Source organism: Heteronotia binoei, chromosome 1 (genome assembly GCF_032191835.1).
Source record: "Heteronotia binoei isolate CCM8104 ecotype False Entrance Well chromosome 1, APGP_CSIRO_Hbin_v1, whole genome shotgun sequence".
Classification (NCBI taxonomy): Eukaryota; Metazoa; Chordata; class Lepidosauria; order Squamata; family Gekkonidae; genus Heteronotia; species Heteronotia binoei.
The window spans coordinates 175,678,633-175,694,001 of record NC_083223.1 but is presented as its reverse complement, the minus strand read 5'-3'; the positions used below and the strand labels follow the sequence as shown (position 1 = coordinate 175,694,001).

The 15,369-nt window shown below is 43.5% G+C and overlaps 1 protein-coding gene across 8 annotated transcripts in view; it reads right to left on the bottom strand.

Moving 5' to 3' along the window:
• TJAP1 (tight junction associated protein 1) overlaps window positions 1-15,369 on the bottom strand; it is an 83,210-nt gene that overhangs the window by 43,465 nt on the left and 24,376 nt on the right. The window contains exon 1 of one of the 8 annotated variants that reach the window (XM_060244410.1): window positions 12,085-12,154. The exons of the other annotated variants lie outside the window; for them this stretch is intronic. The gene's annotated coding sequence lies outside the window, so the exon portion shown is untranslated. Of the gene's footprint in view, window positions 1-12,084; window positions 12,155-15,369 lie in introns of those variants that run through there. 8 annotated transcript variants of the gene reach the window in all.

The following is a 15,369-nucleotide window of genomic DNA, read 5'->3' as shown; positions in this document are numbered from 1 at the left end:
TTCTCCCCCCACAACAGACACCCTGTGAGGTGAGTGGGACTGAGAGGGCTCTTACAGTAGCTGCCCTTTTAAGGACAACTCTGAGAGCTATGGCTGACCCAAGATCATTCCAGCAGCTGCAAGTGGAGGAGTGGAGAATCAAACCCAGATCTCCCAAATAAGAGTCCGGTGACAGAGGAAGATAAGAGTTTGTTGCAAGGCTTCAGTTTCTGGTATGAACAAGTCTCTGAGGGGAAAGGAACTGAAGAATATTTTGTTCAAGGGAAGAATACTTTGTTCAGACCACCACATATCAGCCTACATAAATCCTCACCAGAGTACCACCCCAATTAAGAGTACATACATCACAGAAAGGTGCCCACAGAACAAGCAGTTCAATGTAAATGATGCAAGTGAGCGAGCCCAGTCATGCAAAAAATATTGAAGGCAGACATAACTTCATTAACAGCAGTGAGAACAGTTTAATAGTGCCACCTTGACCAAAGTCCACAGAAATGTTTTTAGTGCCCTACTTCAGGCTGTTATCATATCAGTTCTTCATGTAGTCAGTACAATTTATGCTGAATTAGAGGAAGCACAATTCCTCTTTTCAGGGGAAAAAAGATGGATGCTGATAGTAACTATAAAATCAGCAATTTAGGTATTGGGTAGAGTTCATGACATCACAGCCCTTGCTGCCTTCCCTGAATCAATTTTGCAACTGTTTTAAAACATTATTGTAATGTGTTTTTAATGCAAAACATTAAGAGATATGTACACAAATGTATATATAGTCTTCTTTTTAAATGAATTTAAATTATTCATTTAAACATTGAGGTAGCTTTAAAAACCATTTTTGAACATCAGTATATTTCTCAGATTTAGTGTTAATCATCTCTAGGTATGTAAAAACGTTTTAGGAGGAGGACACAGACCTTGAGACAGCGATGTAAGACCATAACTCCTCCATCCCCCCACCCTGAAGCAAGGCTCCCACCCACCCTGACTTTATTGTATGTGCCTCATTATCCAATTGTTTTGGTCTGGACTGGGGCTAGAGAAACAAGCCACAGTGGTATAATGTAACTGTGCCAACTCTGTTTTACTTCTACACTCCCAAGCTTATTAGATAATCAGTTTTTAAGGGAGATTTCTTCCTGGCAGAAAGTACAACACTCAAGTCAAGTCTTAATGTGAGCAACAGGGGTCGTTTTGTAGAAAAATAGGTGGTGGAGCTCATCCAGGGATTGTTATGCAGCTGCATCTACTATTCAATGGACAAGGTGGGAAGGAGGAGGTGGAACTCTCAGAAAGTTTCAGCAGCTGTGCTCTTGTGAGCTCCCACTGAATCTGAGGCCTGGTGAGCAATATAGTTTTCAACCATGAGCCATACAGCATGAAAAGATATTGTCAAGAGTCTACCCCTACACTGTATCCTCTTGCCATATACTAGCCAGACAATGTATATCAGTAACTCTGAACACTTTTGTAATTGATGAGTGAAACTGTCTGAATTCCAATCTGAAATATATAATTACTGCTTCGCTTTGCTTTCACTTTTGCCCAGCAGACGCATACCCAAATTGTTATCTTAGTAGCTTGTTAACATGGCAACCAAAGTCGCACTGGAGGAGACGAAGAAGCTAGTAGATAGAGCACCTGGACTGAAGGGGGGAGGAAGAGGGGTGTAGAAAGCCCACCAAATGTACCCACTATTATTTGCCGCGCTTTGCTTGAATTGGTAGCAGCTCACCGAGGGTATATAGGTGATGCCTTCAGGCTGGAACCCCAGTTTAAGCAACTTCTTGCATTGCCTTAAGATGCTTGGTATAAATGTCTGAAGTTATCCTCTGTGTGTTCCTTGACTCTGGGATCTGACAGGTATGCACAGTGCTCACACACTTTTCACTTAACTTGTGCCAAGTGGTATAGTAAATAAGAACATAAGAACATAAGAGAAGCCATGTTAGATCAGGCCAATGGCCCATCCAGTCCAACATTCTGTGTCACACAGCGGCCAAATATATATACACACACACACACACACACACACACTGTGGCTAATAGCCACTGATGGACCTCTGCTCCATATTTTTATCTAACCCCCTCTTGAAGGTGGCCATGCTTGTGGCCGCCACCACCTCCTGTGGCAGTGAATTCCACATGTTAATCACCCTTTGGGTGAAGAAGTACTTCCTTTTATCCGTTTTAACCTGTCTGCTCAGCAATTTCATCGAATGCCCACGAGTTCTCGTATTGTGAGAAAGGGAGAAAAGTACTTCTTTCTCTACTTTCTCCATCCCATGCATTATCTTGTAAACCTCTATCATGTCACCCCTCAGTCGACGTTTCTCCAAGCTAAAGAGCCCTAAGCGTTTCAACCTTTCTTCATAGGGAAGGTGTTCCAGCCCTTTAATCATTCTAGTTGCCCTTTTCTGAACTTTCTCCAATGCTATAATATCCTTTTTGAGGTGCGGCGACCAGAACTGCACACAGTACTCCAAATGAGACCGCACCATCGATTTATACAGGGGCATTATGATACTGGCTGATTTGTTTTCAATTCCCTTCCTAATAATTCCCAGCATGGCGTTGGCCTTTTTTATTGCAAACGCACACTGCCTTGACATTTTCAGTGAATTATCTACCACGACCCCAAGATCTCTCTCTTGGTCAGTCTCTGCCAGTTCACACCCCATCAACTTGTATTTGTAGCTGGGATTCTTGGCCCCAATGTGCATTACTTTGCACTTGGCCACATTGAACCGCATCTGCCACGTTGACGCCCACTCACCCAGCCTCAACAGATCCCTTTGGAGTTCCTCACAATCCTCTCTGGTTCTCACCACCCTGAACAATTTAGTGTCATCCGCAAATTTGGCCACTTCACTGCTCACTCCCAACTCTAAATCATTTATGAACAAGTTAAAGAGCATGGGACCCAATACCAAGCCCTGCGGCACCCCACTGCTTACCGTCCTCCACTGCGAAGACTGCCCATTTATACTCACTCTCTGCTTCCTATTACTCAGCCAGTTTTTGATCCACAAGAGGACCTGTCCTTTTACTCCATGACTCTCAAGCTTTCTAAGGAGCCTTTGATGAGGAACTTTATCAAAAGCTTTCTGGAAGTCAAGGTAAACAACATCTATCGGGTCTCCTTTGTCCACAAGTTTGTTTACCCCCTCAAAGAAATGTAACACGTTAGTGAGGCAAGATCTTCCCTTACAGAACCCATGCTGAGTCTTCCTCAATAACCTGTGTTCATCAATGTGCCTACTCATTCTGTCCTTGATAATGGTTTCTAACAACTTTCCCGGTATTGAAGTCAGACTGACTGGCCTGTAATTTCCTGAATCTCCTCTGGAACCCTTTTTAAAGATGGGGGTGACATTTGCTACCTTCCAGTCCTCAGGAACAGAGGCAGATTTCAATGAAAGATTACAGATTTTTGTTAGAAGATCCACAAGTTCAACTTTGAGTTCTTTCAGAACTCTCGGATGTATGCCATCCGGACCCGGTGACTTATTAGTTTTTAATTTGTCTATCAGTTGTAGGACCTCCTCTTTTGTCACCTCAATCTGACTCAGGTCTTTCAACACCCCTTCCAATATTAGTGGTTCTGGGGCGGGCAAACACTTCTCATCTTCCACGGTGAAGACGGAGGCAAAAAATGCATTCAGCTTCTCAGCCATTTCCCCATCCTCCTTCAGTAATCCTTTTACCCCATGGTCATCCAAGGGCCCCACTGCTTCCCTGGCTGGTTTCCTACTTCTAATATATTTGAAGAAATTTTTATTGTTGGTCTTTATGTTTTTTGCAATATGCTCCTCATAGTCCCTTTTTGCCTGCCTGATCACAGTCTTGCATTTGATTTGCCACTGCCTGTGTTCCCTTTTATTAATCTCACTTGGACTGGTTTTCCACCGCTTAAAGGAGTCCTTCTTACCTTTTACAGCTTCCATTACTTTGTTTGTTAACCATGCTGGCCTCTTCTTATACCTGTTTGTGCCTTTCCTAACTTGTGGTATGTATTTTATCTGAGCTTCTAGGATTATAGTTTTAAATAGTCTCCAAGCTTCCCCAAGGGTTTTGACCGTATTTACCTTTCCTTTCAGTTTCCTCCTCACATGCCTCCTCATCTCAGAGAATTTACCCCTTTTAAAGTTAAATAGGCTTGGGGCTGCTTTATACATAAATTTCAAATCCTAGTTCAGCCACAGCAGGCACTGGGAGGTCTTAGGCAAGTCACTGGTTGCACTCATGCATCACTAACAAAGCAGAGTTGCTTAGAGGGCACAAACCTGGAACACAGGGACTGGATGCTCGTGTCCTCCTCCTGTTCATGGAGCTGAATGGTGTACAAATCTTATGCTCACCTGGAGTAGTTTCCTCTACTGTGAGTCAGTCAGCATCAGAGATAAGGTATGATATTGCACAAGAGGGAATTGGCCCAGTCTTAATAATCACACCTTTGAGATACAATCTCATTTGGGAAGGGTAAAAATCCATACATTCTGTACAACCATAGAGCAATCCCCAATATACTCCCTTTGTCAACCCATCTTACTCTTTAGTGAGCAATACTGAATCTCACATTTGCTTTGCTATACAAGCAATTTGATGGCACACTGGCTACAGATAGTGGCTAATCTCTCCACAACACAGAGCAGACACTGATCAGGCATTCCTGCTCAGTCCATGAGCAAGAAAAGCATGCCAGCACATAGCTACTTCAACAGCCTAAAACACCATTACTCACAGCCCTACACTATGCAAATCCCCACCCTCATTCCGTGAACTAATAGTCTTTCAGTACAGAGAAACACTTCTGCTATTCTACTTTCTTCATTACCAACATTCACAACCAGGGCAGTAGGCCCTAATTTAGCTCAGCAGAGGCCCTCTACAAACTGCTAATCCCAGGGCGCAGCTGCTTTCTCAAATGCCCTGCACAAGCAAACCATAAACGATTTATGGCGCGTGGCAGGAAGACTGCTGGCTCCTTGCACGGGCGGGGTTTGGGTAGAAGATCATGTTTGGACTAATGTTTATATTGCAGGCTGTCAATCTGGTAGTAAATACTACATATTAATATTCTCTCCACACCCAGCTGGGGCCCTGACTACATAAAAGCCTAATTAGAATAATTTCAGAAACACCTATAAGATTGAAGGGGGGGTAGGGAGATTATAACATAGAAATAAACTGCAATAGTTCTATAATCTTGTAAAGATCTTACCTTTGTCTTCAGTACCAACACTGCCAATTTAAGATGAGCCTATATGGAATGCACCACTGCTTAGCCTATTTTTTAAAGACAGTACTTAGCAGTTGCCCTCCCATTCTGGATGAGGACCAGACTTGAAGGAAAGGGTTATAACCCTTTCTCCCCAAGTCATTTTCTGATCTCAGAAGGTCCCACAAAGCTGTATTTGCCTTGTACTGCAAACATACAAGAAAGATCTGTGACTGTCAGTCACACAATCAGACATTAATGTAGTTTATGTTGCTGTTCCCCATCTCCCCTGTTCTCATGTGGGAAAAGTGCTGCATATGGGATGGAAAATAGTGCATGTTAGCCCTAAATTTATTCTGGGGAGGGAGAGTGTGTGAGAAAGTTTATGATCTAGGAAAAGCCTTCTATAACCAAGAACATAGGAACCTCAACCAATCCTAGATTTTGGAAAGGTGGGGAGAGGGCAGACTGGCACTTTTTGTCTGCTCTATGCCTCCTCTTTGTAACCTAAAAAAAAAAAATAGTAGGACTGTGTAAATCTCTGTGTGGACTTCCGCACACCTTCTATATCAAGGGCAAGTATGCAATGCGTTTGGTCCATGGAGAAAATAACTCAGTTTCTTCTTGATCATCACTATGCAGATACCATTTCCCACTCAGGATTTTATCCCCTCAGAGGAAGCCTCAGGTTAGCTTTCTCCACCATTCATCCAGAGAAGAAGTGAATGATGGAGATCGCCAAGTCCCAAGATTCTCAAAACCTGGAATCTTTGTATCCCATTCCCAAGTGAATTGGGGCTATATCTGTACTAAACAGATGTTTCTGCAAACTTGGGGAACACCCTAGGTTTGTAGAAAAATCTGACATGAAGAAAAACACTGGGGGTTAAATTATTTCCCCAAACAAAACAACGTCTGCCCACACACAGACAACTCACTTACCTATCATAGTTCTACTGGCAGTTGCTGCTGAGGTGGTGGCAGAGCCCAGAAACTACCAACAGGCCCGACCAAGCTGGAGCTGCACTAGGTGAGCTGCTGAAAGCCACAGAGGGGGAAGGGCCTTGGTGGCCCTGCCTGGAGCAGTTCTAGGCAAGCCAACAAAAGCAGCAAGGGGAGGGAGACTCAGCTGGCCCATCTGGAGCAGCTCTGGGAAAAATGCTGAGAATGGTGAGGGGGAAAGGGAAGCCTCAACTGGCTTGCCTAGAGCAACTCAGGGTGAGATGCTGAGAACAGCAGGGGGAGGGAAGCCTCCAATGGCCCAGATCTGCTCCCACCAGTGAGCCGCTAAGAGCGGCAGGGGAAGCCTCAGCAGGAGGGCAGACAGGGAGAAAGAGAGCGCTGGGGTGTGGAGGCAGAAATGCAGAGAAAGAAAGAGACTGGGATGTGGGGACAGAAAGAGAGAGAACAATGAGTGATTAGAGAGAGGGGCAAGAGTTATTAGGGTAGGGGGGCAGAAAGAGAGAAAAGGAGAATGTGATGGGGCAAGGGACAGAGAATGTGACAGGCATGGGGAAGAGATTAAGAAAAAGGGTGCAGGATGGAGAAAAAGTGGGAGGCATAATACAAGGAGAGGAAAGGAAGCTGGGGAAAATGTCCACTCCCTGCAAATTCTTTCATGTTCCCACTTTAATCCCAGGAGTTTAATCTCAGTTGCCCAATTCAGTCTCTTCTCTCCTCTTGGTAAGGTACAGCAGAGGGATTGTATGACCCTGAGGTCTCCCAACTTACCATAGATAAAATCCTTTGAGTATACCAACTTTTGAACAGGGCCTGAGTGAGGCTAAAGAGATTTTTTCCTCTCTCCTCATAACTGGAATTATGTATGCTCTCAATATCCAAAATACCAACACAAGGAAAAATGTCTATAAATTATTGCTCGTGGCACTTTCTGTCAAGCAGAATTTTTAAAAATACAAGTGTTGGAAACATGGTAATACCAGTATAAACTGCATCCATGTTTCCAACAATGTAAGGGAAATCATGTTTTATATCAAGGTACTCATAATTATTTCAAAGGCTTGCCATTTCTAAAGACTATGGTTTTAATATTCAACAAACATAATGGACTGGATCCTACAAAGCACTTGCAGACATGGATCTTCCCCACTTTTCCTACTTATATTATTCAAAAACTAAATATAGTACATGTCCAATGTTCTGGGTTGGTCATTCAGTTACATCACTGTAACAAAAGCACAGAGAGGAATGCATGAAACCAAGCCCCACTTTCAATCTCTTCTCAGGTACAACTGCAGATGGAAAAATAACAGCTGAATAGACTCAAGCAGAAGTCAAACAGTATCTAACCATCATAGCATGCAAAGCACATTTTAAAACACATTTAATCTAATTTATCTGGAGGGCATGGACAGTAGGTGGCTGCAGCAGATGATCTTTAAAGTAACCTTTACATTCAGCAAAACAACCAATTCTGCTTGAAACAAGGGCAAATTCATAGTCCAATATAATTCTATATTTCTTCTTAATTTAAAAGGGATTAGGGGGAAATAAATAAAGTGACATGTATGCAATTAAGACCAATACTTGAGGAGCACTCTCAGATGACCAAAATGACTAGGAGGTACTTCCTGTCTTTTCCTTTAAACTGAATTAGTTTCAAGTTGACAATGTTTTCTTATAATGTACAGATGGCATGAAGAGAAAGTCAGGATTGGAGAAAATGGATTTAAAAATTAAACAATCCGATAGCTCTGCTAACATACTTCATAATTCAGATTTAGGAACAGATAAAATTAACAAAGCTACTTGAAGATATATGAACTAAGAATATCAAACTTATACAGGAAATTCAACCAACACAAAATCAAAGGATCGGGGGGGGGGGGCAATTTTTCGGTATTTATTGAGTTGTGTTCACTTGAAGTTTTAAACATGCACAGTTAAAATATCAGTATGACTACAGACAACAATCCCATCATCTTGATTTAGAGCAAATGCACTGGAAATATATTACAGCAACATTAGAACACTCAATATGCAAGTCAGATGTTTCCATTACAATCTCTGAAGCAGGTGCCAGAGTTTATAGCTAGAACTTGATAAGACAGCCTCAGGCATAAGATGCAGTTCTAACAAGGACAACTCCTCTGAGTCTAACTATGTTGATCCTAGGGCATCAAAATTATCATTAACACTACATTAAGCTACCATCTCAGTCAGTCAAATTAAAGCTCCAGGCTGAAGTGAAAGCCACAATCCATGCTCCAAGGAGATGCTGCTTTCCTCCCTTGATACCATAGTGAAGCAATCTGACTAGTTAAAATGAAGCATCTGCTTTTAGGTCCCTGGACAGAGTTATGAACTAAGAAGAAGATACTGGATTGAATCTCAGAGTTTCAGAGCGGTCATAATCTCCTTTATCTCCCCCTCCCCCACAACAGACACCCTGTGAGGTAGGTGGGGCTGAAAGAGCTCTTATAGCGGCTGCCCTTTCAAGGGAGAGAGTTATGACTGACCAAAGGCCATTCCAGCACCTGCAAATGGAGGAGTGGGGAATCAAACCCAGTTCTCCCAGATAAGAGTCCGCACACTTAACCACTACACCATACAAAACAGCACACTTAACCATTACATCATACTACACTAACCATAAAAGACTGTTCCAGTACATATGGTATTTTTAACAATGTGGTGCAAACGTTTAAAATCCCGTTCCAGCTCCAGCATCTTTACTATTTTGGCTGTCAATCTAATTAAACTTGAACTACCAAAATGCCTTCAACCCTGATAATTTTTAGTTATCTTTTCCTAAATTAAACTACTACAGAAATGCCTGTATTTTGAAGTCTACACATCTCCAACTTACATCACATTCAAAACAAATAGTGGGCAAAGATATACATACAAAAGCAGACCTATAGAGAGAAAATTTAGCCATTGCCATCCTCATTGTGTCCCTGCAGATGGGAGAATACCTATTTCTCTATTCCATGGGTTCCCAACCTTTTTGAGCCTGCAGCCAGATTCAGAATTTTGACAAGGCATGGTGGGCACAGCTACAAAATGACTACCACAAAAAAGGTGTTGCGGGAGGCAGACATTTATGTCAGATCCCGCCCTCCTAACAAAATTATTGTCACAGCTCAATTTCAGTAACACAGTGTGCATCAGGGTGTCAAACATGCAGCCACCAGGCCAAACCAACCCCTCAAGGTCTTCAATCAGGCCCACGGGGCTCTCTTCTTCCCCCTCCCCCTTCCTGTCCTCACCCTGCGAAGCTCCAGGGCTGCTAAGTTTCCGGCTCCTTCTGCCTTCTTTTTGCAGAGGCTAAAGCAGAAGCAAAGCTACAAAGAAAATGCAGAATGAATTTCCCATTCAGGCCTATGGTTAAAGCAGACCAGAATGGAAAATTGACTCCACATTTTCCTTTCAATTTTGTTTCAATGGAGAGGAACTCAGTATAAGTTCACAAGGTTACTATAGCCAGTTGATTGACGCTTTCTAGAGCTTGCAAATCAAGCTCTGAGTCAGCTTTGTCTCTTCTCAATGGGGTGAGAACTAGTGCCTAGTGAGCACTCTAACTTGGGAACCCACAGACAAAGGGGATATTACACTGGAGAGCCACTGCTAATATCAGAAGACCCTGGGGGCGGGGGGAGGGAAGCCTGCAATGCCTTGACATTTCATGTTTTCTGCTGTGTGATCCTTGTGCTTTTCCTTTCTGTTTTAAACAAAATACTGCAAGAGTTTTAAGCGTGCTTGTATTTTAAGTTAAAAAAAATCTTTAATTGTGTTTGCCTGTGTTCTTTATAAAGTCTATCTCCTCTATTTGGCATTACTCCTAGTCAGTTTAGGACACACACTGCCTGGTCCCACAAAGTCCCATTTATGTCAGATCCGGCCCTCTTAACAAATGAGTTTGACACCCCTGGTGTAGATCCTAGTGTTTTGGTATCAAAGCAACATTTTTTTAAAAAACAGTCACAGCCAATCAAAGCTCCAATAGTCAATCAGAAGCCTTGCAGGCCCCTCCCACTCTCCTAATAAACTGGGTAGGCATCAGAAAAGGTGTTGATGGGGATCCCTGCTCTAGTCCCATGAAAAAATGGAAATATAACTCAATTTTAAGATGCAAATAATTCAAAAGGTAGTCAGGCACACAAGTAAATGAGACGTCTCCCAGTGTCTAATTTTATTTTTTAAAAGTGTTGGGGGAGATTCAACAAAACTGGATCGAAGACATAGAATTGGCTTCCCCCCACCCCGGCTACATACCATCTTTGCTACACAACATTTTCCAGATCAAAATCAGCACCTCCCACCTTCTGAAGCTGGGTGAGGGGGTTTCAACTTTAATTAGGAATATGGTATCTAAGGGAAAGAGAAGCTCTAAGATCCACAGTAAAATTACAGGCATGTTGGATTTCTATGTCTTATCCAACTGAACCCTCAGTCTTAAAAGGACAGGCATATACCGCTTCCCCTTGAGGATACTGCAAAAACTGTCAGAGTGGCAATTTAACTAGAGTTTTATAATTACACTCACTAGAACTAGTGCTATATGTGACTGGGAAACACCAATATAGGACTTAGGAGAGGACAACATACAAAGCCTCCCAAGGAATTCAGGAAAATAAATTGTGTATAAAAAAAACCATCATAGCCCCACCAAACTACCATTATTGCCCAGAGACATAGGAGTTGTTCCAAGGTGTTCTCATTTTGTCATGGAACCTGGAAGGGGGGTGGGGGGTTATGATTTCTGGAATTCCACTGAATCAGCTGTAGGGCAGTGCCCAACTCACAGCCACCACCACACTCAGGCAGCAAGTAGCTGGGCATCACTGCTGCTGTGAATTCCTCAGTTTCCTCACCTGCTACAGAAAGAAGGCAAGAGGGTGAGAGCAGAGGGTCTAGCACAGGAACCAGAGGCAGCTAGCCCACAGCTAGGACCACCCTAACGGAACTTACTAGCCCTAATTTCAGTATTGTTTGTTTATGGATTTTTAGCTGCATTATGTTACAATTTCAAAGATCTTTCAACTGCTTAATTCTTTTAACGCTTGCCACCTAGTGGACCCTGACTTTGTGGAAAGGCAACATAAAATGTTTTAAACAAACAAATAAATAAATTCTGATAGAAAAGCAGATCAGCCTTCACTTGCTGACCAGCCTGCCACCTGCTTTCATCCTGGGGCCTAAAATGGAAAAAGATGAGAGAAAAGTCATCCATTATCCAAACCTAATTCCCCACTGGATCCCTTCCACAATGAGAAGCTTACATTCCTCCCAGGTGGGGAACTGCCTTGGAGAAGTCAATCCTGGAAAGATATTTCTGGGTTTCCTGCACACTCAGAATCCCAGAGCTGCCTTTCAACTGCCAAGGGGAGCAGCAGGTAAGCAGAAACAGTTTGGCTGAAGAAAGGAGCCCAATTTGATCTCCATAAAAGCAATAATCCTTTGAATGGGACTGCCCCTCCTCAGTTTAGACTGAGGGCATGAAACTTGCAAAACATGATCTCTCTTTTTAGTGACCAAAGTGAAAGGGATAAATCTCTCTCTCTCATCTGCCCTATGGCCCTGATATCATACACAGGATTTAAGTACTTAGAGCTCAGGAGACATACTTCTCTTGGCATACTCATCTCTTGAGTCAAATACATCCCTCCTGATGATGTATGCAAAGCTAAAGGGCAGAAGCGAACTCATACACATACTTCAGGCTCTGAAACTTTTTTTTTTTTAAAGACAGCTGCCACTGCAACTTCTCCTCAAAGCTACGTATGCCTTTGTCTGATTAAAGAGACCGCAGAGGCTGTAGCATTACCCCATGTCAGCTCTATTGAGCCAGAAGCAGGGGTAGGAGTTTGTGAGAGAGGAGGTGAAAAGAAGATGATGCTTACCAACATCCCTCTTTCATCAGCTTCTTTTGCCAGCAACACGTCTCACTGCAACACGCAATGCTAAATGATGAGCAAGTCTTCAGTGCATAATGGGGGTAAAATGTTTCAGTATGAGTGGGATGAAGGACACCACAGAATCAAACTAGAAAAGTCTCATAATTCCCAAAGACAGAATGATTTCCAAGATCATTCTGACTGAAGTTCACTGCAAGCTTACAACATGAAAGGATCAAATTCCACATGCTTCTGTTCTTTCAGAAGTAATAGAAAGAGAGTATGCAGTGTGCTGAAGATCAGACAAGCACTACCTACAAATCCTAGCAAGATCCATTAATAAACTTAAAAAGAGAAATGAAGGGTATGCACTTCACCACATTTAATGTCCCTAAATGCATATAAAATGTGCCTGTATGAATCAAGATTTATGACATAGCATTAATTGCCATAAATTAATGCACACAAATATCTCATTTCCAAGCAAAATTGAGTCTTAAACACAAGAAAAGTGATTATCCAAAACGGAAAGCATGCATAAAAATCTAGGTAAGAGACTGGACAAGAAAAACATGGTAGTTGCTTTTTCCTCATTGCCATTCCCTCATAGCTTCAAAAACTGATGTTTCAGGGACATGTGTTTTGGAACTTTATTCACATAAAGTTACCCCTGAACTGCCAAGGAATTTCACTGTTTCATCAGAACCAGGATTATTCAGAATTGTTTTGGTTGATCAAACCAAGACCCAGGTGTGGAGAAATGCCCTAGGATTCATCCCCATAAATCAAATATTGGGACTATGCTCTATTCATGAGTTGGAACTCAGGAGCAAGCTTGTAGCTGTCAGAAAGGATGTGCTAAACTCCCCCCCCCCCAACTCCCCCCCACCCCCCGTGGGCCTGGTTATTTTTACAGTTCTCCTTCTTAGCCCACTAAAATTTGGGGTGGAGCCAGGAGACTTTGGGGTGGAGCCGGGAGACAGGAAATGATGTACAAACAAGCCTAAAACTCTTGCGATTTTTGGGGGGGAAAAGTAGGAGATGGTGGAATTCTGCAATGCAATTTCAAAAATAAAAAATCAAGAAGAAGCACAAGGATCACACAGCAGAAAACCAAAAATATAAAATGCTCATATCCTGGGGAAAACATGAAATGGCAGGGCATTTCAAGCTTCTCCCCCCACCAGGTCTACTCAGATTAGCAATGGGAAGGAGGGAAGGAGGAGAAGAAAGAAAGAAAGAAAGAAAGAAAGAAGAAGAAAGAAGAAAGAAAGAAAGAAAGAAAGAAAGAAAGAAAGAAAGGAAAGAAAGAAAGAAAGAAAGAAAGAAAGAAAGAAAGAAAGAAGAAAGAAAGAAAGAAAGAAAGGAAGAGAAAGAGAGAAAGAGAGAAAGAGAGAAAGAGAGAAAGAGAGAAAGAGAGAAAGAGAGAAAGAGAGAAAGAGAGAAAGAGAGAAAGAGAGAAAGAGAGAAAAGAGAGAAAGAGAGAAAGAGAAAGAAAGAAGAGAAAGAAAGAAAGAAAGAAAGAAAGAAAGGTCTGACGGAAGGAAGGAAGGAAGGAAGGAAGGAAGGAAGGAAGGAAGGAAGGAAGGAAGGAAGGAAGGAAGGAAGGAAGGAAGGAACCTGAAATGGCAGTGCTAGGAAAACATTAAATGGCAGGGCATCTCCCCCCCCCCCCCCAGGTCTACTCAGATTAGCAATGGGAAGGAAGAAGGAGAAAAGACTGATAGAAAGAGAGGGGGGGGGAGGGAAAAGATTGACTGACGAAAGAAAGAGAGACAGAGAGAGAAAGAGAACATAAGAGAAGCCATGTTGGATCAGGCCAATGGCCCATCCAGCCCAACACTCTGTGTCACACAGTGGCCAAAATTTTTTTATATATATATACACACACACACACACACTGTGGCTAATAGCCACTGATGGACCTCTGCTCCATATTTTTATCTAAACCCCTCTTGAAGGTGGCCATGCTTGTAGCCGCCACCACCTCCTGTGGCAATGAATTCCACATGTTAATCACCCTTTAGGTGAAGAAGTACTTCCTTTTATCCATTTTAACCTGTCTGCTCAGCAATTTCATTGAATGCCCACGAGTTCTTGTATTGTGAGAAAGGGAGAAAAGTACATCTTTCTCTACTTTCTCCATCCCATGCACTATCTTGTAAACCTCTATCATGTCACCCCGCAGTCAAACGTTTCTCCAAACTAAAGAGTCCCAAGCGTCCCGAGAGAGAGAGAGAGAGAGAGAGAGAAAGAGAGAGAGAGGGGGAGGGAGAGAAAGGAAATATGAAGGAAGGAAGGGGAAGGAAGGAGTGAAAGAAAGGAGGGACAAAAAAGGAAGAAGGAAAGAGAAAAGAAAGGAAAAGAAAAGAAAAACAGAAAAAAACTGGGATGGGAGCAACTCACTTTTAGAAATGCTGACTCTCACTGCACAAGCCGCCTCCTTCTCCCTCCCTTCCCCACTGCTGGTATATTTCCGGCTTTGTATAACTCCCCCTCTCCACCTCCTCGTAAGGAAAATGGAGCTGAGATAATTCAGCGCTGAGGCATGTGGCCGGCATTTCAAGGGGACCCGCGCCTGGAAAGGGCGCATGGCTGATTTTTACAAAGCTGGAAATTTACCAGCGGTGGGGGGGGGGGGGAGGGAGGGAGGAGGAGGGGGCGCTACTCCATGAGGGAGGAGGCGGGGGGGGCAACCAATCACCCAATTGGTGGGAAATCGATGCTGAGCTCATTCCGCGCTGGGCCAAGCCGGCCGCTGGTCGAACAGACCGTGGCCAAAAAGGGCGCATGGCTCCTCCCTCCCTGGTACTTTCTTCCCATCCAGGAAGTGCCTGGGAAGGAGGAGCCATGCACCCTTTTCAGCCTCGGTCTATTCAACCTGTGGCCAGCTTAGCCCAGCGCGGAATGAGCTCAGCGTCAATTTCCCACCAATCGGGTGATCAGTCGGGGGGGGGGGGAAGGGCTTTACACAGGATGAAACTGACCTGCCTGCGGTGGGAAAGGGGTGGGAGAAGGAGGCGCAGAGGCATGCGACCCCGGGGGAGAGAGGCATGATGCGGGGAAAGGCGGGGGGAGGGACGGCCAGAGGACTGGTGGCCCCATGGCCCGGCTTTGAGGGTTCCGTGGCCCAGTGCCGGGTCATGACCCTGCCTTTGGGAAACACCGGATAAACCATCAATCCCCAAACACAGACTTCAGTGTTACAGATGCTACTGACTCTGGCTGAAATATAACAAAAAGTGTTACCTTCTCACAACTTGCTAAACTATCCCACCAGAAAACAGACTG